Source organism: Lagopus leucura, unplaced genomic scaffold (assembly GCF_019238085.1).
Source record: "Lagopus leucura isolate 7727_CA_CO unplaced genomic scaffold, USGS_WTPT01 Super-Scaffold_73, whole genome shotgun sequence".
Lineage (NCBI taxonomy): Eukaryota > Metazoa > Chordata > Aves > Galliformes > Phasianidae > Lagopus > Lagopus leucura.
The window spans coordinates 72322428-72345376 of NW_024962252.1; the positions used below are offsets into that span (position 1 = coordinate 72322428).

Consider the following 22949-nt stretch of genomic DNA (forward strand, 5'->3'; position numbering starts at 1 on the left):
GTATTCTGAAGCAAGTTTTTAATTAATTAATTTTCCTACTTTTCATAGGCCTAAAATGATCAGCAACTGCATAGTGAGAAAATACGTTGCTCTTGTTGCCAGCTCTGATTAAAGCGTAGCTGTAACTACTGTTTGAAATGAATTCTCATTGTTGAATTTTGGATAACTGAATCTTAAGCCTGACAAGGATCGATGTGACCACTTGTCTATAGTAAGCATGAGCCAGTTGGGGATGTAAGGTTCCATCACTCCTTGAATTTTAAACAGTGTGGAATGTAAATCAGGTAAGTAACTGGTTACAAGAAAAATTGATTCCTTTCTTTTATTTTTAAGATGTGCTTGAGAAAAATTCAAGTTCTAGTATATGAAATGGACACGTAGATACAACAGCAAGCATTTTATTTACTAGCAATGTCTCTCTGTACTTCACTTCTTGATCAGAAACCCAACAGAGTGAAAACGTACGTCAAAATTTTTCAGTATTTGTGATTGTTTTTGAAATGCTGTCCATGCTCAGAAAATTCAGAGATTATTGAAGTTTGCTTTTTCACATGACAGAAATGACCTGTCAGATGGATGGTCTATTGCATCTCTGGGTCTCTGAAGATTGCCAGTGTCTGCTTTACTGCCCTGCATATGCCTCAGTGGTACCCAGAACTACCCACTATTTTCTTTTCAACAAATTCCCGCTTAAGTCCAGCATGACTGTGGCAGGCCTCAGGCTGCATGGCTGCCTTGGCAATACATTCATTTACGTGTGAGTTAACACAGCAGTGGCACCTCTCTTTCCAACAGGAGTCACAGGTTGTGATGTGCAGGTGAGTATTGCTGACAATCCTAGCTTGCTAAATCAATGCGTAAAGTCTTTGACACTTTGTCACTTTATGTAGCGCTACTTCCTTATAATTATAAAAGAATTTGCTAACAGCATAAAGATCAATTAAAGTTTTAAAATCAGCCAGAAATCTCAGTAGTAGAATCATAGAATTGTTTGCGTTGGAAGGGACCTTTAAAGGTTCTAGTTCAACTGCCCTGCAATGAACAGGACATCTACAGCTAGATGTTTTCTTCATTGTCTGCCGTTAGAGCCTTCTGAGCATCCAGATCAAGCAGGTATATCTGTGTCAAGTCACAGGAAAAAAAAAAAAAAAAAAAAAAAAAAAAAAACAATAACAGTAAAACAGCAGTGTACAAAATTCTCTTGCATCTCTGCTTCCAGAGAGCCTACAGAAAAGGATGATTTTGGTGTTTCCATCTGCCATGTCTTTCACTTTCAGCCCTCCAGACAGCGTTTCTACTTGTCTTGCATGGCTACACAGGGATGGCAGAGGTGGTGACTGAGTGTGGAGAGGCGTGGGAGAAGGGAAAAGAAAGGGGAGTTGAAAGAAGAGTAAAACATCTGCTGCCTATGAGACAGGAAGGATTTTCAGTCACTTTCACTGGAATGGAATGTGATGCCACTAGTTCAACATTCATTGTGATACAGAATAGCAGACTGGAACCCCTTAGAGTCAAGTGATGAGTAACTGCAGAACTTACAGTAGAAGAAAGGAGCAGAAGCATTTGGGACACTCTCCAGTGTCTGTTCTTAGGCAATTTCTTCCTTTCCTCTCACTATCCACAAAGTTCTTCTGTGATAACCAAAGCATTTCTTTTCTTCATTGTCTGCTGTGGAGCATTCTGAGCATTCAGATCAGGTAGGTATATCTGTGTCAAGTCACAAAACACAGGGCAGTTTAATTAGGAAATGCTGAAAGTCTTAGCAGATGCTGGGCAGACATACTCAGAATTACCAACACCTTTATTTTTATCTTACTCAGTTTGTTTTCAAGCTTGAACATGTGTGTGCACCAGGATTAGAACTATTTGTATGCCAGGTTGCCAAGTTCAGTTATTTTGGGGCTATCTTCATCAAAAAAAAGAAAAAGAAAAAAAATGTGAGTGGCATTTGATCAGGAGATGAAGGGAAGGTGATTTTATTTATGGCAGATATAAAAGATTGTTTTTCTTTCAAATCAGTTAAAACAAAGGAAAGGCAAAGCCTTACATGGAGATCAAGCACAATAAAATCCAACTTCCCAAAGAAGGTAATGGTCTTCATTTCCATCCTTCCCCAAAGGTAAAAATAAATCTTATTTCTGGATCCATGAGAGCTCCTCCTTATAGCTGTGTATGTCAGCTCTGCTGCACAAGGTGGCTGCAGCAATTGAAGTGAATTTATGGCTAACTGCTCTAATGCTCCATGCTTCTATACCAAGGTCCTTCCAGTTCTCAGCTAGATTGAAACTCATTTAAATCAGATATCCACTCAGAGTTCTCTTACGTGAGAGGTTTGTAAGGGGCAGATTCAATATACCTTGCCATTAACATCTGCTTGCAGAAGTAGGCTGTACGTTTGCTTGTGCGTGTAAGAACAGGGCTTACCTACAGATTGCCTCATAAGACTACTTGTGGCATGATCTAGCTTTATAAAGTGTGATGGGAGTTAATTCTCCTTAATGCCAGCCTGGAATTTATGACACTTGTATGCATGGAGGTCAGAAAGGCTCAGAAACCTCTGTGTTCATGAAGCCACTCTGCCTTTTGCTGCTGTGTTTCCCAGACTGCAGTTGCAGCCACACCCCTGTATCTCCCCCCTGGTTGCGTTGGGATCACAGTTTATATTTGCCTATTAAAACCAGTGGTCCAGATGCAACATCTGGCTCAGGAAATCCCTGAACTGCTGATTGTCGGAAGCAGAGAGGATATTTGGGGGTGGGGGCATCACTCTAACACACATACCTTGTTCTCATATTTTCTTCCTAAGCGCCTGCCCTTGTCTGCTGTCAGAGGCACGATATTGAACTAGATGGATCTTTGGTCTGACTCAGGCTGGCAGTTCCTGTGTTGGAGGACATCGTGATGGTGGCTGTGAACCTCCAGCTCATGGGGTCTGAGGATCCCAAATGTGGCTGCCCACCTGCTAAGGCCTTGTGGCTGTAGTGCTTCATCTGCCATCCGTACTCCCAGATCCTGCTTGCAGCAGTAGTGCAGCACTGGGGGAGGGAGGAGAGCTGATCCCGTTCTTAAGGACTGTGTATTTTTATGTGTTTGCTTGTTTATTTTGGCCTGGATGGAAGTTCTTTTTTTTTTCTTTTTCCCCTGAATAGGGAATTTAGAAAAGTGACATCATTTTTAATCCTTGACATTTATGGGCTTTGAAAGAGATTCTGGATAATACTGAGCAATTAAGATGCCATTTTAATAGTTCTTTCAAGTGAAATCAAGTGAGTAATTAAATAAAATTGAATGAGGACCATGTCAGGCCACCCACAAGCTTTCATATCTGCTACAGATAGATGAATAAGTCAGGGTGGGGGGCAAATGTTATATGGCTAAGTGGTCCTATTTATATGTTACTCAGTAACTCTAGGAATGAGGTTTCCAGCTGAAAGATTTGATTTCTTTGTACAGTGTTTCCAAGCGAGAATATGCTAAATTAGCTATTGCTATTCAAGTAGCAACAACTTTCCTATCTTTAAATTCTAGATAGTGGTGTTAATGGCATTATTTTATACAGTCAGCTTACGGTAATAGTCATGGAACATAAGCAAGATTTTTAACATTTAATGCTGGATTTTAATTTCTGCTGCTTTGTTCTGTATATGATTATATAGATGTTTGTTGAAAGCTGCTTTAGAGCACAGGCATGGGGTTTGGTATTACACATGCTTTGCGTTCGTATTACAGAGAGAAAACAGTAAAGTTCAAGCAAAGGATAACGAGTGGTTTTGAGATTTCAAGTACAGTGCCAACTAAGTAGGTAATGATGAAAATGAATGATGCTTAGGGAAGACAGAATCTTTTTTTTCTTTGAGCTTTCCCGCTCTTTCATGTAAACTTTTATGCCTGGATTTCTCATTGTAAGTAGAAGTTAGCTGCAAATTATCTTTCTGAAGTAGATTCCTTGAACTGGAGCTGGGATGCCCAACATTGTCTTAGATATACAAAAAAAATGTTCACAAAATACCAATAACTGAAAAATGCTTCATTTTGAAGTTAAAATCAAGCTATTGATATGTTGATAAGACATCTAAGGACAGTTTTGCAAACCTGACTCATAGCTATAGCATTACTTTTCCTGAAATGAACACAGGGCAAGACGCTGATTCAGGACAATGAATGGAATAATCCCATTGTGTTTTGTATTCAGAGTCACAGGAAAAAATATTGTTGTTCCTTAAGAATTTCCTCAGCAGGATACCTTTTGGGCACAGCAGCTACAGAGCAGATATGTGGCAGCACTCTTTGCTCATCCCACATCTGCTTATTTTCTTTTTACCTTGTCCATCTGTCACTGTGTTGACAGTGACAGTCAGTTGACTATGACTCAGTGTCTGTAGGTCCTTTCCTCATTACAAATACATACTTGCCTTTTAATTCCTCTCCTAAAAGATGATTCCCTGTTTATTACTGAGAATCTGGGAAAATGCAGGCCCCCTCTGGTGGTCAAAACGACATGAGTATGTTTCTACAGGCTTTCGCTCAAAGACTATCCTGCTGAGGGGCCAAAATGTGTGCTTTACATTTTGAAGTCATATGACCATAGTTAGATCATTTTTCTAAGAAAACCACTGGGATGTGCCAAAATTGGAGAAATGTGCATAGAAGAGGTGTTCCAGCATGTGTCAGGTCCCAGGAATGTGGTTGGTGGCACTGTCAGGTCCACACAGCACAGACGTGAAGTTCCTCGCACTGAGTCTCACTGCCGAGCTATCCTGCGAGTGCAGGGACAGCATTCGAAGTGCCAGGACCAGGCCTGCTGTTGGAGGCAGGGCAGAGCATTGGAGAGAAATACTGACTGCTCAGAAAAAATATCTGCCTAACGTCCCAGGCTGCTCTTTCTCCTTTCTCTGGAAACCACAGGGATACTGGGTATGGCGTGTCAAGGTACAGAAAGCAAGCAGAGATTATTTGCTGTTTTCTGTGGTTCCCTTTTAATTTGATATAGTTGTTAATGACAACAAAATCAGTTGGACCGCCACACAGAGAGTTATGATGTCTGATCTCTAGTTTTAAGAGGAAGACTCTCCTGAATGTTTTTCCTTTTCCTCTCTGTGTGAAAAGTGGCATTTCCCTTTGCTGTTGTGAGGATGTTTGGTGTTGTCTTCTCTTCTCTGGCAAGTTATTGCTTCTGACATCCTGGAGGTTGAAATGGTTTCTAAAATAGCCAAGAAATCCAAACAATACTTAGAAAACATTATGGCACTTCCATAAGCAGCTATCAGTGATGTCAGCAGGAAAATAATTCACATAGCTATCCAAAGTTTGTCTTACAATGACTAGCTAGGGCTTTTCCTTCCCTTTTGTATCTGGTTGATTCTCACACATTGCACAAGCTCCACTGGAATTTTGTAGGCTATTCCCTAAGCCCCAAACTTGACTTTCTGTCTTCTGTCTCCCAGCAGCAACACATACCATCCATCACTCAAAGGATGAAAGAGACCTGTCACCACAACTGCTGACCAAGAATAAGAGTAATTTGCCAATGTGTTTATGTACTGAGGAGTACTTGATTAATTCTATCAATGGTGACAGAGGATTTAATAGTAACATACAATAATTCTGTTGTTATTATAAAACCCCACTAGCCATGTTAGTGGCTGCTGAAGCTCTCCTTGTTGTCATGTGATTCCTGTTCAGAGAGGGATTGTGATGTTTCATTAAAATGCATTTGACTTTATTTAAATGTTTGTAATTGAGTTAGTTTTCCATAAATCCCCACGTCATCTCCTTGCAGCTATTCTGCATACCTATGGCCTGCAGAAAAAAGGCACTGTGGCATAACACACGTCGAAGTTCCAAACCTCTGCTAGCAGGGGTCATCCTGGCCAAAGGCTTCTGGATGTTTTTTTTGGTGTTTTGTTTTGTTTTTTCCTGCAATAAGTCAGAAGGCCCTGTACAGTTTACTTGGGAGTGTACACCACTGGCAGCTCCACACCACTGTTAGAAAAGAGGCAGCCAGAGTAGTTGGACTGCTAAGAATTTAGAATGTATTTTTGTTTTAAGTTTATAAATTCCTGCATCACAAACATTTTCAAAGTAGGAACTTAAAAACAGGTACACTCATTTTCACTTGTTCTTTTCAATATAGCAAAACACAGAATAATTTGAATGAGATTTCTTAGCTATTCAACTTCAGTCATGCACTGTGTGAAATAGCACTGGCTTGCTACAGAGGAAAACAGGATTGAGAGGGAAGAATAAGAGTTTATAGCTGTCTTAGGAGATTTCTTCTCTGAAGTACCAAAGATTGGATTAGATTCACGAGGAGTTTGCTGACTTTAAGACATGAGGATATTCTTTACAAGCAATCTTCAGCATCCTTTGCTGAGTAGAAGTTACCAAAGTTTTGTTACACATGTATCAGTCTCTGAACATGTCAATCCTTAACCTTATTTTTGATGAAGTCTGAATTCATGTTGTTTCTCATTTAGGACGTTTATTTTCCAGGTGGCTAAGCAGCAGCATTAAAGCTACATGAGATGCATTGCAGTTAAGGTGCAATCCTATGCCAAAACCATGATATATGGACTGCATTGGCCCAGCAGCTGATGGGTTTAGGCTATCTATCATGGTGTTAAGGAAGAAGTGAGTCACCAGCCCATTTCCTATCACAACCTTTCCTCATCCTGTATGCAGTGAGCAGCAGGTCTTCTAGGGGATCAATGTCCTCTTTTAATGATCATTCTCTGTGTGTCCCTTTCCTGTCTTTTGGACAAATAAAGATTTTGGTACAGGGCTTTCAGAACAAGGAAGATTGGTCATCTCCCATGTTAATCTCTGTGGCCTTCCTTTGAACTTCCTTTAACTTATCGATGTCCCTTTTAAACTGCAGGCACTAAGCCTGTGTTCTAGTATTCTAGTATTCTAGCAGTAATTGCTCAGGATTTACGCAGACATATGATAGCCATCCTACCTGATACCACCCTTGAGAATATGCTCACTGTGTCGAAGAGCAGCATAGTCTCTTTTAACTTTGTCACGCTGGGAGCTCCTGTTCTGCTGACAAATTGGTATGACTCAAATACATTTCCAGGAACCTAAAGGTTATGAAAGAGATGTCTGTTTTTCACTAACTGCAGTTAATCATGAAGAGGAACAGAATTACACTGAGGTCTCTCTTTACTGTTCTTATTCCTGGGGACCAGCTTCATTCTTGTGCTCCAGAAACAAAGACTTTACGTATGAATTGCTAAAAGACTGAAAAGACCCATTCTGTTCCTTTGTTTAGGCTATAATCAACAGATGCCAGCAAAGGTATTGAAAGAATTTTGGTATGGGCATGAATTCCTCTGACTGGGTCCTTGCATGGAAAAAAAAAATTAGATAATTGTAACACTAGGAGCTGATATTTGAATCCTACCCTTTGTGCAAACTATCCATTAAAGCTATCCTTCCTATTCATCTTGCTGCTGAGACTAAGAGCAACTTCAAAATGCTATTCTAAGCATAAGGAAAAAAATGGTTAGAAAAATACAGTATGCAAGCAAGTTATGGGCAGGTGTGAGGGTTGTATATATATCCAAACCGCTGTGAGAGCTCTGAATTACTCTAAGGCAATATTTTCATGTGTCAAAAGTTGGCTAAAATTCTCCATCCTTCTTCCTCATGACACTGCTGGCACCTCTCCTTGCTCTTGCCAGGTCAGTTCAGTCCTAAGCCGCAGCGTTGTATGCCCCAACAGCCCAAGCATGAGAGGCTGATAAAGATGTCAGGTCATGAAGAGGGGACAGAAACAACCGGATGAGGAATTTCACAGACATGGAAGGGTGTTGCTGGGGAAAAGGAGGCAGAGACAAACTGAGTTTTTTGGCAGGAAGAGCCCAGAGCAGTTCATCTGCAAGATCAGCTAAGAGCAGAAAAGGAAAATGAGTTGGTAGATCTAAATGGAACAAGCCAGGAGATGGGGCCACAACTTAAAGACGCTCCTCCATAGCAGCAAGAAAATGAAAGCAATGCATAGGCTTCATTGCTTCATTAGAAACTCCCTTATAACGCACAGTACTTGGCAGGCTCTGTACTTGACTCACCCAGTCTGCTGGAGGATTTTCCTGACCAAAGCAGCATGTTGGCAGGTGCTTCCTCAGCTCACACTTAGAGATAGCCACACAGGCTGCTCAGGAGAGGCTAAGTTGAGGCTCACTGTAGTACCATTACAGTATCCTGGAAAACAAAGATAGGGACAATGGTTATAGGAAAAATTTTGAGCATTGCCATGCTTGCAAATAACAGAATGCTTTAGTATGTGAGATTACTCAGTCAGATTTTCCTGTAGACTGAGGTTAAAAAGACAAGTTCACTTTAAGCCATTGATCTACAATGAGAAGACAGGAAAACAAAACTCACTATTAAACAATATTCACTGCATATGCATGTCACACGTATGATGAATATCTTCTCTATGGTCTCCAAGGGCTCACGAGGCTGAGGGCTCGGTTGTTCTGTTCACCCCAACCTCAGGGTGCACTGTCTGGGGCTTAGAGTGAGTCATCCTGTTATACACAGCTTTTAGGTGCAGAGCTATTCTCTTAGTAAGGACAGCTTTTTGTAGCCAAGATGGCAGAACTGCTGTTTTCCTGTCTATCTGTCCTGTTTCTCATGGTGCTGGATTCTAACATAATGCTAAGGGTATTGTGTCATGTTTTTCCCCTTCCTCTTGCCTTCCTTCCCACCCCTAAGGTCACTTGGTTAATATTTCTATTGTACACATTAATTAGCACATTCCTGGCTGCAGGCTACCTTCTCCTCTTCCTGGCCTCTTTAAAACATAGCAGTTTATATAATGCATATTATTTTTCAAATGTTAATTGTGCAAAGACCTTTTAGGAATTGTAATATTTACCTTGCTCTGACCTTTGCACAGGGTCTACGCATGACATATGCACAGCAAACACTGGCTTACAGCAGCAGCCTGCCAAAGCTCCCCGACCTCTTATCACCTCTTCCCCCACTTACAATTTGTTAGATTTCTAGGGAACCCTGCCACACACGTAATATAAATATAAACAAATGTGGTGAAATCCTATCTGTATCTGTTCCTTAACATCCATTCCGTGCTGTGTCAAACTGAGGAATAAAAGGTTGCCTTTGATTGGCATCTAAGGAAGTCTGCATTTAGGGTGCAGCAGAGTTTGAGAATAAGGGCTAGCTCAGTGAGCTGGAGCAGAAGTTTCCACTTCTCAAGAGGGCTGATCAGGAGGGGCTCGCCAGTCCTCATGGAAAAGGGTGCCTCTGCTTATTTTCTGCTTCTATAAACTTTGGTTTCCTACACCAGCCTTAGCCACTGTGGTGGGTGCCAGCTTCAGCAAGCCCTCTGATCAAGCTCACTCCACTCCATTTACCACCCATGAAGAATTAAAAGGCCGATCCCTAGTTGAAGTAATAGAGATAAAATCAGGATCTTATCCATAAGGTGAGTACCTGTTGAGGGGTATTAATGATGAAGCAGTCACAGCAACTGCAGAATTTCACAATGTCAACCTACACATGCAGTGACAGAGGCAGATCTCAGAGGAGGGTAATCTCTGGAAGGGGAAAAAGGAAAAAGCAACAGGGAGCAGCTGAGAGGGTTCCGAGGGGCTTCAGTCTCTGACCCAGTTCAGCTGGAGATGCAGCAACACATCCAGGCAAAGCTTTGTTAATGGCTTTATAAATGTCTGCAATATTTGGGTGTTGTCTAAAGGTTTCCCTTGAGCACACCCACGTAATCTGAGTCTCATTCAGTACGGCTATAGAACACACCGGAAGAGCTAACAATGCTTCTTTTTAAGAAGCAGATATCAGCATCTGAAATAAGTCACTGTGCTTGACTTAGCCAAGCCAAATTCCTGCTGTCTAGAGTTTTGTCTATCTCACGATAGTAGGATTAGACACAATATGTGTGAATATACTGCATGGCCGTGCAAAACCAAGTAGTGCCACAAAAATAATTGTGGTTTAATTAATGCAGTCTGCTGCTCTGTCCTCTACCAAGTTTTTGATTATTTGTCCGTCTTTAAATTCTCCACAAAGCATTCCTGCACAGTCGGATGCCTTCAGGAAAAAGAAAAAAAAAGAAAGAAAAAAAAAAAGGAGCAAAAAATGTATCTTGCTTTCCATTTTGGAAGTCTGGCTTGTTTTCAAGCCGTTTCATTCAGTAAAATATATATGTATGGTTTATTAATAACACATTTGTCATCTCCATTCTTGAACCATTCTGAGATTCTGAATTTCTGTGAATTTCATAAATGGACATGAAATATTTATACATACGGCATAAAAAGCCTACAGCAATTAGGAAAGCATGTTTTAGTTAAATAGATGCATTTCTGAAATACTCTGTTTATTTGTTAATTTTGCTTAATGATTTTACTTTTGTGTCTCAAACTCCAGCTTTTAAAAATGTGTCACAAAACTAAAAGGCGGGACTTTTTGCCCACTCATAGCAGTTTACACTGAGCTTTTTTTTCATGGCTATTTGGTCTAAAAGGCTGAAAATAAAAACATATTGTTCTGAGCATTGTGCACAACTTTTCCAGACAGGGAAAACAGAGATTTTTATGACTTAAGAAAGCAGAGTTCCCAGAGGGCTGCTCTGCTTTTCTTCCACTCTTCCCTTTAGAATTTTCTGAAAACATTTCACTTACTTTTGACTCTGGAGTGCATTTATAGGCTCTTATTTTTAGGAGTTTGTATGTACCTCCCGTGTGCATGCTCCCTGCCTTCTGCCTGCTTTCCCATGCTGACAGAGTTACAACAGCGCTCTTCTTTATGTACACTCACTCAGATGTCACTGAAGATTCAAAGGGGGTGGGGGGGTGCCTGTACTTTTTTTTCTTGTTTCCCCTTCCTAGCTGCTAGGCAGGAATTTTTTCTCTGCCTACAATGGTTACGACTGACTTTTTAGTCTCCAGGAAAAGTCCTGGAGAGGAGAGGAGCCCTCAGAGGGGCCTGCTTCTGCTGGGAGCAACCCCTCATACAGCAGGCACGTGGGCAGTGAAGCTGAGCTGTGGCCCACAGCTTCCTCACCGCATCCCATGTTCCTGGCCTGGCCTGGGCTCACGTCGGTAAGAGGTCAGAAGCTTTGAGGAAACGGAAGTCTCTCTGTCTGTCAGCTCCCAGGAGCATCCCCCAGCCTGTGCCCTTCTGTCACTTCCCAAAGCAGAAGCAGTATAGCAAGGTCTGAGAGGGCAGGACATGCCTTTGTCCACTCCCTTATCCTGAACAGCTGAGTCGGAGCCGCACACACACTGTGGCCTCAAACAGCAATATTAATTTTAAAAAGAAAGTCCTGCATTTGACTGGCTGTGCCAACTGTTTGACAGCACAGCTTTCCAGCAACTCAGAATTTCTTGGTAAATAGGGTATCGTAACAAAATAGGGAACAGCAACATTACTTGAAGATTGAGATTTAAACGGGGAGGGCCAAATTTACCTTCTTAGTTGCACCTAAATTAATGATCTAATTTTGTAAACAAATCAGAACCTAGTCAGCTGCTGGTGGATTTCTTGTAACTGTTTTAGAGAGTCAGATTATGTTTTTCGGAGGATTTGGATGCATATGCTATGTAAGAATGATAGCATGATAGCCTATTCTTAGGGTATACTTTTGTTCATTGTTGATTTTTTTGACCTATCAATCTAACTAGTAAATATAAAATGCTTTGAAACTTAAACCACATTAAAACTAAATTGCACTCAACCGAAGGGCCTAACATGTATTTCTTGTTCAGCACAAGCCTTGATAAGATTAGTTATCAAGTAACTATTTACTTTCCAGTATTTCTTGTTTTAAGGTGATAAGTTTCCCTATCAAACTAACTTCTTGCATATTTAGTGTCTTCTTAGGAATGAAGTGTGATTTCTCTAAACTAATAGGTTATTTAAACCTTAATTCCCTGTTATGTAAACGTTTTGTTAAGGCTAAAGCTTAGTTATTTAACTGATAAATCTTTTAGTCTGCTTAAAATAATTCTTAAACATTAAAGCTGATTGTAACGTTAATTAAAATCAGTAGTTGAAGGCAAGAACACTGTCTACACCTCCGTAAAGGAAATTAATACATTTTTAGTTAGAATTGCAAGCTGTAGTAAGTGTGGCAGATGTGTAGTCTTTCTTTTACATCCAGAACTGGGTTTTTCAAGTACAGAATACTGTATCAATGTAGCAGTTACTACTAACCCATGGATGACGTACCAATAGACTGGTCCTTAAGTTTGCATACCTGTTACCCACTCTGGAAAGGCCCTGAACTTCAGAAAGATGGAAAGAAAATTCTCACACCGAAAGCAGGGAGTAGATATAAACTGGCTGTGGATAAATTAAGACTGGAATTTAGAAGAGGACGTTGTCTTGGATTCAGAGCACTGAAATTCAGTGGTGGCCTTACAAGGAAGTAATAGGGCCAAAACTCTCCATTCTGTGAACATGAAAGTTGATCTGTGTATGATGACAATTAGATGATGTGGGGTTGCTTGTAAAAATACTGTTGACCCATCTAGCCCTGGAATCTTGCCTTATGGTCGTTGTTCACATGCAGTGGTAGGAGCTCAGCCTCCTCTTGTGTTAAGCTTTCACCTACATGGGCATAATAATCAGGAGAACCAACCTATAACTCTGTTTCCAGCACAGGGCAGGAATGCAGACAGATGTCAGTGCTGAAAAGCTTTAGGATTGCACAATTCAGGCATATAATTCAGGCACTCAGAATAGGGAATTCCAGGTGTAAATCTGCCCGCACAATTTTAATTGACATTTTGCCTGGTGCAGGTGCACACTGCACCTCATTTGTATTCCAGCTCCCTGATTCAAATGACATTTTTTGCTGGATTGAAACTTGAGTATATTGGGTAGAAGAGTGTCCCCCTTCTCTTTTTTCCCTGAATGCATTTCCACTCACCATCCTGCAAGTTTCAGCTCTGCGTACCCTGTTCCTTACACAGCCTCCCTCTCTGCCTCCCCCTGGGCCACCCACAATTTTTCCAAGGCTGTGCAACCCCCTCCTTTTTATTTCTCCTTATCTTTGTGACTTGAAACCAACCTGTGGAGGTTGCAGTGATGTGCTGGGGCTGAGCGGAGCCATGGTGGGAGGGTGCAGCCTGGCACCTGCTGAGCCCCTAGCGCCCAAAGCACGAGGCTGCACCTGCAGGATGTGTGGGAACCCTGCAGCTCTGTAAGTGCCTGCACACTTGAAGTCTGCTGTGGCTAATTAAACCCTTTTCCAGCACACCAGAGGAAAAAAACAAGTAATATCCGTCAGCCTCTTGCCACCCAAACTGTAGCATGCGTTAGAAAGTCCAGCATCGGCTTCACTTCCCCTGAATTTTCCCCTGTGTGAAACAGGGGTACAGCTGTGTCAGTCTGTTGTAGTCTATAAAGGAAAAGTGTTGCATAGGTGCGAGTATTATTAGCTGCTTAATAGAACTAGACAGCATTAAAAATGAACCTGGGGCAGATAGGGTGCCATAGCAGTGTCGGTTTAAGCCCAGTTAGCTGTGGAGTTATTGCTGAGAACTACTAAAGTGCAGGGCACAAGTAATTGCTGTAGCATTCCTGTAACTCTATCAGTAGTTTCTCTCTAGCAGAGCCACATCCAACAGGGACCATAGAGTTTCTCTACAGCTACAAAGATTGATTTCTGGCTCACATTTTTCAAGGTTGTCAGAAAAAAAAAGGAAAAAAAAATTGAACAGCTGAGCTGCTTTCTTATAGCCCAGCAGAGAAATTTCCTGACAGACTGCTGTGTTCTTTTGTACTACGTGGAACTCTGGTCAGTGCAATTTTTCCATACATGTAGGTTTTCCTAAGTCTAGATGACAGTTCTGGTCACCAGGAAAGCCGAGAGATGACTTCCTATCAAGATACAAGATTAATATAAATACATCATCAAAACCTTTCTGCCTTATTTCAGCTCATATGCAGACATGGCTGGTTTGTGGTCCCTACAGTTCTGTGAGGGGTTGAGAGGTGTCAAAATCTGCAAGACTAAGCTGGGAAAGTCTTTGAGGTTTTGTGAGAACTTCTGAGGGCTGGCAGAGCAGCAGGATGTGCAGAGTTATACAGCCATCCATGGTGCAACTGCATCCAGTTCCAGGAACTATCTTTTACCAGACTGTTTTCCTCCCTCTTTCCACTGTTACCTTTCAATACGGTACCAAAACCTGTTTTCCTCTGGCTGTCGTAGAACAAGGTGCCTGGTCAACTCGGTAGTTTGTAACAATGAAACTGGCATATTTAACTTGGAGATTTATTTTTTTTCTAGAGAGGCCTTGTTTGTTTGTGTTTCAGCTTTCCACCTGTGACTTCTGCATCCACAGGCTACCGCTATGTTCCTACTGAATCTCAGAGTTCCAAGTAGCACTAGAAATGTTGTGCCTAAGCTTTAATTTGAAAGGGTTTTAAAAATTATTTTTATTTTTACAGTGTTGTAAGTAATGTCTGTATTCAGAAATAATACACTGAATACTTTTCTATTGTACCTAGAGTGGTAATTTTGTACCAAAAACTCTGTACTGATTTTTCCTAAAGGAACTTGGAAACAAAACAGTATGGCCATTGTATTTCAAACATTAGAGCAATTGTTTAGTACATGTGGTGCAACCCTAAATTTCCATGTCAGAACATGGTGCCAACTCTGAGTCTCTGCAAATTATGATACTGTAGGCATGCACATGTTTAAACAAGTGCTTTCCTATCTTGGGGTTATATAATAGTATTTATATATACTGTTTGGAAAAGCCAGACAACACTCTAAAGTGATAAAAAGGAACCGAAAACATATGCTTATTTTCTACACCATTGTACATTTGAAACAAAGCAAAACCTCTTATGGTGCTTGGCTCTTTTTCTGAGTATATTGGCATTTGTTAGATATAAATGCTAATAATGCTTATTCTTGTATGTTGTAAAAAACTGTAGGTAGGAATAAAGAGGCCTAGTAAAACAAATAAGGATAAACAAATAATAATTAATTGCCTGCAGTTGAAAGTACATTGCGCTATAGCTTGCATTACAATAGTGCACTCATAAACCTGTGACTCCGAACATCTTTACATTACAGATTTAGGCAGCCAAAATATTACTGTAACTGCATTTCAACAGGCTACCTAGTGATTTAACCTACTACTGAGAGTCAGGAGAATATAACTCATCCTCCACAATGCCTAGACATCACCAGCTTTATTTCTGAGGATATCCTGGAAAATGGAGCTGTGAAAACATTCCAAGAGCTTCAGTGGGATTATTGTCTATGACAAGATCCTCTTTGACAATACACAGACCTTGGTGCACATAATACCTGATAAAAATCAAACCTCACCATTGGGACCACTCTGCTTGCTCTGCACAGTATTTCAAATGGATTTATATTATGTGGAATCAGCACCATCAGTGACGAAAACTAGCTCACAGCTTCTCACCCACACGCTCAGTTTAAGTGTCCATTGTACTTTCAAACATCTTGTTTTCTTCCTTTTCAAAAAAGGTTTCCCATGTGCCATAATACATAGCCCTGGAAGATGCTGTTCATTGTACTCTATTTCCCATTATGGACAAAACAGATTACCCTCTGAGATACTATTTCCGATTTTCTTTTAATTATAAAAATAAAAATATGTTTTCCTATAATGTTTATTATTCTTCTTGGAATATGGAAACAATGGCTGTATAGAATAGTTAAGACACAGTGCAAGATTAATTGATTGCAGGATCAGCAGTATACTCAAAGAGCATTAGTTTTCCCCAAGGTAAGAATATTATTACAAGTTAGAAGAGGGCTGTAACAGGCAGTGCTGGCCCTTGAAACTGAGCTCCATGTACACCCCCACACCACTGCTGTTTTCAGTCTAAGCCTTATGCACTGGAGCACTGTGGAGGATGATCATGTGACCAGTGTAATTCCCTAATGCATGTGTGACCAGATAGCTTAAGAAAAGAAGAGCATCTCCCTCCAGTGAAAAATATTTGTTAGACTGGTAGCTGCTGAGAAATAATCTATGTGAGAAACTTAAAAGGTAAGCACGTTGTTTTGATTAGAGAGCCAGACCTAGGAAAACAGCGAGAGGAAAGCTAAGCTTTATGGGAAAGTGAAGAAAGAAACTGCAGAAGGCAAAGACGCAACAAGTTTGGTTTGTAACTGAAGAGGGCTTTTGTTCTTGTTAGTATTAGAAATTAGTATCCTTTTCAGCTATAAAATACAATTAGGGTTATGTTGATCTTGCTTTGCTGAAACAAGGAGCTGGGCAGATTCAGGAGAAGTGCGTGACTCATGGAAAGAGTAACTAGCAAAGAACTTGCTTGACTTGAACTCTTGCTATAGAGATTTTATTTACCCCAGGGGAAGGGTGAAAGTTTCCAGTTTGGCATAGTGCTAAACTACTTTACCAGTGAGAGAGAACTCAAAGCCTCCTTTGCTGAGAAGATAAGCTTTCATGTTACAGGATAAGGGCTGACATGTAATGAAGAGTAGTACACAGCAAGAGAAGAAAAAGATGCCTTAAATCATCTTTCTTTTAAAACTAGTGAAAACTAGCTAATGGGGTGCTCAGCATATATATAGTATTTAACTAGGTGGTCACAGTGACTTCTTTTCAGTACCTAAGACAAACCATTACACATCTGTTTACAGCAGACTTTTACCAAACAATTAAAAAAAAAAAAGATCCCTGCTTTGAGGAGCAGAGAATCTGTTACAGCTCTTGCAGCACTATTCTTTTCCATGCAAAACTTAGAGAATTCAGACAAAACACTTTTTTGAGTTTTATTCCTAATATGAATCATAAGCCATCTATCTGTAAACAACACTTAAGTGCGCTTCAAAATTTTTACTGTAGGAACAGCTGGAAAGAGCTAAATTCCAGAAAATTACTTGCTAAAGAGGGGTACTTTATATGCAAATTCAGCCTCAGCTAATCCATACAAACATGTTCTAATAGAAAGGAAAAAGGCATACATACCAAAGCTGCTGATCAGAGCTCTTACAGCAGTCTAAAATACGCATAAATTAAGCAGTACTCCCCAATTTCTCCTGAACAGAGCAGAAAGTAAACCTCATGTACTGCTTGCCTTGGGGTCACAGAAAGAGAGAGAGAGAACAGGAGATTTGGATGCAGATTCCAAACAAACACTTCTAATAAATGAGTTATGAATATGGAGCTTCATTTTTTTTTTATAAACCCTACCTCCAAATATGAGGAACTACTTAAACTGTTGTTGTGAATCTTTTGTCTAAAGTTACTAAATCTTTCTGTAGCTTTATAAAACAACTTTGTTCAGTCTGATTGTCTTGTCAAATCACCTGGATCCTTTCTGCACTAAAAACAATACTTGAATTCTTTAAGAAAAAACCTTTATCAACATTAAATTTGAAAATAATAGAACAACAAGTAGCAGGAATTCAACGTGTCAGCCCTATCTTTGAGCAGGACTAAGTTATTTAGTAGAGATCCATTCTAGACTGTGAAAGATATGTGATAACGAAGATGATGAACTGACTGAAGAACAGCTGTACAGTTATGGCTTGCAAAAGCTGCTTTAAATGATGAAGCAGAAAATATCAGTATTTGATGAACTGTACTGTAAAGAATCACAGAAGATTCTGATAGATCCTGAGAATGTGACATAGTACTTAAGCAAAACTGGTGAACACTCAAAAAAACCAACTCATCATTGTTTTTGCTGATCAGTGCTAAGGACTTACATATGGTCCTTGTTCATGTTCTCTCTACTGGAGGGAGTTTCTCTCAGTTTCAGTAGTTGGCAGTCATAATTTCTCATTTTCACAATTGCAGTTGCTGTGAAATCACCTCTGCTTGAAAAGCTCTTGCAAGTTACCTCTCTGGGAATCATCAAACTTGCCATTTTGGAGAATACAGATCACTGTCAGCCATAGGTACGGCCTCATGGAAAATGAGAGACACTGCAGGTAAGTCAGCTTAGAAGGAGTATAGGAATTACTTGATCTTAGGACAGCTATAGCCATCGATGTGCTTAGAACAGAAATAGACAAGAAGCTTTTGTACAAATATTGTTGTTCTTTGTTTCTTCAGATTGCATATTTTCAGTTCAAGATTGTGTGTGCTCTGATAGGTGGAAACTGTGCTCCTTGAAAGTTCTATGCTTGTTTTGAAAGAAAAGAATAGAAACACTTTTTTTTTTTTCCAACCCGAAAACTGTAAGTTTGAATACAAAAGCTATTTGCTATCTTTTAGGCAAAGGTACCAAATTCATCTATGCATGGATCTTGAATCTAGAGGGTTTTCACTGTGTGCTGCTGAGTAAAACTCAACAAAACTACAATGAGAAAAAAAGGCTGTATCACTCAAGAGCATTTGCTCTGAATGCTTACTTTCCCAGCTGACTGTAATCTGTAAAGAGAATGGCTTTTCTCTTTGCAGTCAGCTACATGTGATTCAAACAAAAATTTCTCAGACCTTTTACCACTGAGGCACATCATCAAGTTATTTCCAGATTGGAATGCAGATGTATGTAGCTGAGACTCTGTGCATGCTGTTCCTAACTGCTGCGTGTGATGTTTCACTGCCCTGTAAATCTCTTTTCTAGTGAATCAGCCCCCAGACATCACAGGAGAGGCTTCTGAAGAGACCTTCAGCACAGCTCTGTGGAGACACCGCCTGTGCTGGGGTGAGGAACCCCCCTGGCAGAAGTGAGTGAGTGCATGAACGAGGGGAGGAGTACGACTGCCTGTCAGGTGAGCTCCCTTTGCTGGCGATGAGGAGCTGTGGTTGAGTGACTCACTGGCTGGCCGTCACGGGAATGTCTGAGAGCAGGACGATGTGGGCATGCTGCGGACAGACCACAGGCCATGCACTGTTTAGATTCATCTGCTACTGCTTTAGGGAATCACAGCAAATTACAACCTGGAAATTATAAAACTTTATTTTAAATCCGGGGTGAATACAGATCTCATCATTTTCATATTCATCCTTTGTTCAACCTCTGTGCTCTGAGCCCAACAAAAAGCTGCAAAACTGCCTATCACCAACAGGAATGGAAAAAGGATCTCATGACACGACAGACTCTGAAGCAGGTTAAAGCTTTCACATGAATTACTCTACATTCCATAGTCTTTGTCTACATTCTTCAATCCAAAGATAAGTGAAATCAGTAAGAAATCTTTCCACTGCTTGCAGCTCATTGAGATTGAAGCCCTTGGATCACTTTTTTGTGCTGCTGCTCCACCTATTTGTGGGCTGTGCATACAGTTTAGGAACACACTCTTTCTTGCTGAAAACTGCTGGGCAGGTCCCTCTGTCATTGTCCCCATGTCACTCTGGCCCAGGACTTCTTGCTGCTGCCCCTTTGCACAGGGAATGCAGCAGCATATGAGCTACTGCTATGTATGCTTAGCTTGCCTCAAGAAAAAAATCCTTCCATTAGGTATCTAACACGATGTTTGTATGATAAGGACAACTTAAGTCACTGGCTTCCTCTGACCTCCTTGTGCCTTTGTTTAGCCCAGAGTCTTGCAGACTATTTGGGACAGCTACAGTTCAGCAGCTCTACAGGAGCTCAAAGTAATCATTCACATCACCTTCATTTTTCCTGTTGTAAACTATGTTTTAATTGTTTGGGTTTTTAAACCCCTACCAGGCCATTCCTGGCTAAGCCCCTTAGTTACCAGGTCACGTTCGATCTTCTCTGATACAGACAAAGCTTTGTACTAGTTGAGCTTGCCTCTCTACAGTATGCTGGCATTACAACCAGCCTTGTGGCAAGATCAGTTCAGACTGTGCTCAGCACTGTGTTTAAGCCCAGGTGTTTAACTTTTCACTGGGATCTGATTCATCCTTTCTGGAATAACCTAGCTCTTCTGGTCTCCTCTAGTTCACAAGTTCCCCACTGCAGCCTGCAGCAGGGGGCCTTGCATACCATTACCCTGCAGGCATACTTTCCTGAAACAGGTTTCTATCCCACCCAAAATGGGCACAAGCTTTGTCTGTTTTTGCCTGAGGTTGTTAGGCACAGTGCCACAACTTGGCATATGCTCAGAGGGTAACTGAGACTCCTCAGAGGTCCTCTGGCTAACTCCTCCTCAGAGCAGGGTCAGTGCCCAAGCATCCTGATGCAAACCTCAGACAGACACACTACAGACTGACATTAAACACCTCTGCAGACACCTTTTGCTATTGGAGAAAAAGTGATGGAAATGAAAGACTAGCATTTTTCTCCCTACCTCCTTTTTTTTTTAAAAAAAAAAAAAGTTTGTAATTTTCATTTCACCACCTTCCACCACAAGCTTTCAAAAAGCAGCAGACAGAGGAACCTATACACATATTCCCAACCTCAGCACTGGTGTGGCTGGAAGCTGCTCCAAGTGTATCATTAAAAGTAGTATTCTGCCCTTTTTTTAGTCCAAAGAACCAGAATCTGCTGTTCTGTGTGCCCAGATGGTCTTTGAACAATTGTTTACTCTGATTGTTGAGCTCAGATTCTACTTTTTAGCACAGCAGTCTGAGCAGGACTTGTTTTCTCTCTGTGATCTGGAGAGCAGGGCCCCAAGCTGCCCATCTAGGGTCATCCCAAGCTGTTGGGGCCTGCTGGAAGCTAAGCACAGGCAAGGATGTGAAAATGTTACCTTTGACATCATTAAGTAGCTGCTGCAGTCATGGGTGCTTTTCCCATCAATGATGGCTCCTCTTTCCTTCATCTCAGACTGCTTCCATGTACTTCTCATCCCTTGTCCTAAAGCTGATGGGCTTGTCTGCCTCAATTATGTATAATTATGAGAACTTTAAGACGTTTCAAAGCTAATTCAAGTCAGGAGGAGCTCTATTTTGCCAATATGAAGCTTTTTCCTTTAGTTTTCATACGTCTGAGCAGCATATAGTGCGACAGTGAAAAACCAGGATCCACTGTTCAAGTTTATTTTTGTAGAGGTTAGTGTTCTTGGCATATGACATAGCCATGCTGCGAGAGTTTTCAAATATTAGTTGTAATATTTACTTTGCTTTTGTGAAGAATGTGTTAGTTTAAACATGTCTTCTCCTGAAGGTAAAGTGAAATAGTTAAATGTATTTTTTCAGTTTTATGCTCCTTTCCACCTAATTTCCTCTGTAGTTTATTTATTTTCAGTGTACAGGGCATTGCTCAAAGAAACGAGCAATTTGTGAGGAATAGTATATTTTAAAAGTTCAATGGATATTTTAATTGTTTTGTAGACAAGATATATTTATTTCCCTGAGGGGGAAAATAATTGTAACAGCATAATAAGGAGATTTTCGTATCTTGAAAAAAAATCTTGTATTTCTGAATCAGTTATTTTATGCGAGGGTAACTGAAACTGCCAAATATCCCAGTAGAGATTTCTGCTAGTTCAGGAAAATGGAATTCAAGACTATGCAAATCTGTGCAACTAATTTTAGTATGACGGTTATGTCAGCAAGTTGAAAATAAGCCAAATCCTACTTGCTTCTAGCATTTTGCTGGATATGGCAGTGGTCAACAGTGACAGACTGGCATTAGATTTTTTGCCAAAATGAATCCAAATTTCATTGTGACTTAATGCCTCTCCCACCCCCCCCCCCCCCCCCCAAAAAAAGAAAAAGAAAAAAAAAAATAGTCCTTGTAGCAGCCTCTTGTGGAAGTAGTCCAAGGGGAAAGATGATCAGTACCTTGACTATCATTAGTCTGTCTCCTTTTCCCATCCAGATTGCAATACCTGTATGTTAATCTGACCACTTCAGACACCGAATACCACACAGAACCCATGTTGTTCCAAGATGTGAATTCATATACAGAGCAAGCTGTAAATCTCATCATAAAAGCTTGTTCATCTCTGAAAAACTAGTCTGCTTCAGGTACTTGTGATTCCCAATTGGGAAAGCTGGTATCATTCATCTCTTGGCATGTTTGTACTGCGTCCAATGCAACAGAACCATGATCGCAGTGGGGAGAGGAAGACTTCTTTCTGAGGAGGAGATGGGGAAGGTGCTACAAAGGTACACTTATGGTAGCATGATGATGGAGGGGGAAGCATAAGAGTGTTTACCAAGGTAACATAATGTAAGTTGCCCTGAGGCACAAAAAGATTTATCATTACAGATTCACGAGGCATGGAAGAGGGCCACCAGCAGCGAACGGCTTCAGCAAAGTCAAGCCACTTCTTTCCAAGGCCTCAGACATTAGTCCACGCCGAATCTGACCATCTGAGTTCCTTGGAAGTGAATGTAAATGCCTACATGAAGACCAAGAAAGCTGGACTTTTTGTGAAACATTAGTAATTATATGGTGGTAGCACTCAGGAACTGCTGACCATGGAGTAAACACAGTTTCTGCCTGAAGGCTGGAAGGTACAGTTCTGTACAAAAAATACTTCATAGAAGTTGTGTTACCATCAGTGTGGTCTTGCTCTGCAAATCTACTTAATCTATGTATTTAGAGTCATGTGCGCTTTAGTGACGTAATAAAGGTCAGTTAATTCTTTTCCCTACTCTGATGACAGTAAAGTTAAACTGTTCACTTTCATTCAAAAGAAATACCTTCTTGATTAGAGTAACATATACATCTAGGAAGCTGTGGCTAAAGGTACAATTTAACCTACAAAATACAGGGACTTCTTTGCAGACACTTGAATACACTAGAAACCGATTGCCAGCTGATTTTTTAGTTTACAAGAAATTGTAGAGTCTGCCTTTTCCCAAAAGTTTGGAGTAGTGTTATTGAAGCTTGTGGGCCCTCGCTACTGTAAAAGTGCTCTTCTGTAGCCATAACTAGGGCTGGTCAGAGCGTACAAGTGAAACCCTCACATGTATCATGAGCTCCCAACTCCACTTTTTTTGCAGGTGCCCTGACCAGTGGGTGTAGACAAGCACCAGGACCTCTAGCTGGTCTTTCAGTGCAACACACTGAGAACTTCTGATGGTTCAGCTGCTGCCTGGCTAACCTGGACGTCAGGTTGCAGGAATACTTTG

At 40.8% G+C, this 22949-nt stretch overlaps 1 long non-coding RNA gene across 4 annotated transcripts in view; it reads left to right on the forward strand.

Moving 5' to 3' along the window:
- LOC122194366 overlaps nucleotides 1-22468 on the forward strand; it is a 47442-nt gene extending 24974 nt beyond the window's left edge. For 3 of the 4 annotated variants that reach the window (XR_006177240.1, XR_006177237.1, XR_006177238.1), the window contains exons 2-4: nucleotides 17808-17941; nucleotides 18580-18727; nucleotides 22081-22468. This is a non-coding gene — a long non-coding RNA (uncharacterized LOC122194366). Of the gene's footprint in view, nucleotides 1-15685; nucleotides 16032-17807; nucleotides 17942-18579; nucleotides 18728-22080 lie in introns of those variants that run through there. The other variant, XR_006177239.1, reaches the window with a different exon arrangement.
- The last annotated feature ends 481 nt before the right edge of the window (nucleotides 22469-22949 follow it).